We start from the raw sequence: 2500 nt of genomic DNA, 5'->3' as shown, positions 1-2500 counted from the left end.
CGCTGAATGTATGGGGTTGACCTGCTGGCCGCTTTCCTTCCCGGCCACCAGGTCAACCCGCTGAATGTATGGGGTTGACCTGCTGGCCGCTTTCCTTCCCGGCCACCAGGTCAACCCGCTGAATGTATGGGGTTGACCTGCTGGCCGCTTTCCTTCCCGGCCACCAGGTCAACCCGCTGAATGTATGGGGTTGACCTGCTGGCCGCTTTCCTTCCCGGCCACCAGGTCAACCCGCTGAATGTATGGGGTTGACCTGCTGGCCGCTTTCCTTCCCGGCCACCAGGTCAACCCGCTGAAAGTATGGGGTTGACCTGGTGGCCGCTTTCCTTCCCGGCCACCAGGTCAACCCGCTGAAAGTATGGGGTTGACCTGGTGGCCGCTTTCCTTCCCGGCCACCAGGTCAACCCGCTGCCGGCATGGGGTTGACCTGCTGGCCGCAGAGGGGCAGGCTCCGGGTTGACCTGGTGGCCGGACGGGGATTAAGCCCCGGCTCGGAGCAGGGCAAGCCCGGGCGGAGGGGGGTCCGCTTGGCCCCTGCCCGCGGGGGCAGGCTCCGGGTTGACCTGGTGGCCGGTTTGCTTTCGGGCCACCAGGTCAACCCGCTGAATGTATGGGGTTGACCTGCTGGCCGCTTTCCTTCCCGGCCACCAGGTCAACCCACTGAATGTATGGGGTTGACCTGCTGGCCGCTTTCCTTCCCGGCCACCAGGTCAACCCGCTGAATGTATGGGGTTGACCTGCTGGCCGCTTTCCTTCCCGGCCACCAGGTCAACCCGCTGAATGTATGGGGTTGACCTGCTGGCCGCTTTCCTTCCCGGCCACCAGGTCAACCCGCTGAATGTATGGGGTTGACCTGCTGGCCGCTTTCCTTCCCGGCCACCAGGTCAACCCGCTGAAAGTATGCGGTTGACCTGCTGGCCGCTTTCCTTCCCGTCCACCAGGTCAACCCGCTGAATGTATGGGGTTGACCTGCTGGCCGCTCTGCTTCCCGGCCACCAGGTCAACCCCCTGCCGGTATGGGGTTGACCTGCTGGCCGCAGAGGGGCAGGCTCCGGGTTGACCTGGTGGCCGGCAGGGACTTCAGCCCCAGGGCCCCTGGCAGGGCGACCCTGCCCTTGTTCCCCAGAAAAGGAGAGAGCTGGCTCGCAGCGGGAAAAGCTGCCTACGGCACCTGGGATTCCCAGGCGGTCACCCATCCAAGTACTAGCCAGGCCCGGGACGGTTTACCTTCCGAGATCGGACGGGATCGGGGGCCTTCCGTCCGGTATGGCCGTAGGCACTCGGCTCCGGTCCGCCTCGTCCCCTTTCCCTTACTGACTCCCCTGCCTCGGGTGGGCCCGATCCTTTTTTCCGTTTTTTTTTTCGCTCCGGAGGCTTCATGAGCCCCCCCCCAACACCCCTTTGGGGGTCGGTGAAAATTTTTTTTTCAGACTTCCAGGGGCCCGATCCTGGCCGCGGGCACCCGGCTCCGGGCACCCGGCTCCGGGCCGCCTCGTCCCCTTTCCCTTACTGACTCCGCTGCCTCGGGTGGGCCCGATCCTTTTTTCCGTTTTTTTTTTTCCGCTCCGGAGGCTTCGTGAGCCCCCCCCAACACCACTTTGGGGGTCGGTGAAAAAATTTTTTTCAGACTTCCAGGGGCCCGATCCTGGCCGCGGGCACCCGGCTCCGGGCACCCGGCTCCGGGCCGCCTCGTCCCCTTTCCCTTACTGACTCCCCTGCCTCGGGTGGGCCCGATCCTTTTTTCCGTTTTTTTTTTTCGCTCCGGAGGCTTTATGAGCCCCCCCCAATACCACTTTGGGGGTCGGTGAAAAAAATTTTTCAGACTTCCAGGGGCCCGATCCTGGCCGCCGGCACCCGGCTCCGGGCCGCCTCGTCCCCTTTCCCTTACTGACTCCCCTGCCTCGGGTGGGCCCGATCCTTTTTTCCGTTTTTTTTTTTTTCCGCTCCGGAGGCTTTATGAGGCCCCCCCTAACCGTTTTTGGGGTCGGTGAAAATTTTTAGTCAGACTTCCAGGGGCCCGATCCTGGCCGCGGCTTCGCAGGCTGGCCTGGGGGGGGGGGGCATCTCTAGCTCCGGCCGCGGACGGCGAGACGCTCGGCCACCAGGTCAGCCCGGAGGAAAAGGCTGAAAAAAATGTCTAAGTCCCCCCGGGACACCAGGTCAACCCGGAGGAAAAGGCTGAAAAAAATGTCTAAGTCCCCCCGGGACACCAGGTCAACCCGGAGGAAAAGGCTGAAAAAAAGTCTAAGTCCCCCCGGGACACCAGGTCAACCCGGAGGAAAAGGCTGAAAAAAATGTCTAAGTCCCCCCGGGACACCAGGTCAACCCGGAGGAAAAGGCTGAAAAAAAGTCTAAGTCCCCCCGGGACACCAGGTCAACCCGGAGGAAAAGGCTGAAAAAAAGTCTAAGTCCCCCCGGGACACCAGGTCAACCCGGAGGAAAAGGCTGAAAAAAAGTCTAAGTCCCCCCGGGACACCAGGTCAACCCGGAGGAAAAGGCT

At 62.5% G+C, this 2500-nt stretch overlaps 1 non-coding gene across 1 annotated transcript; it reads right to left on the bottom strand.

Annotated features, from left to right (window-relative positions):
- Positions 1 to 1159: 1159 nt before the first annotated feature.
- On the bottom strand, positions 1160 to 1278 carry LOC141979627 (5S ribosomal RNA). The gene has a single exon (XR_012637032.1). It is a non-coding gene; the product is annotated as a 5S ribosomal RNA (ribosomal RNA).
- Between the last annotated feature and the right edge of the window lie 1222 nt (positions 1279 to 2500).

Source organism: Natator depressus, chromosome 28, assembly GCF_965152275.1.
Source record: "Natator depressus isolate rNatDep1 chromosome 28, rNatDep2.hap1, whole genome shotgun sequence".
NCBI lineage: Eukaryota > Metazoa > Chordata > Testudines > Cheloniidae > Natator > Natator depressus.
The sequence above is the reverse complement of the archived record's forward strand: the minus strand, read 5'-3'. Positions and strand labels throughout refer to the sequence as shown.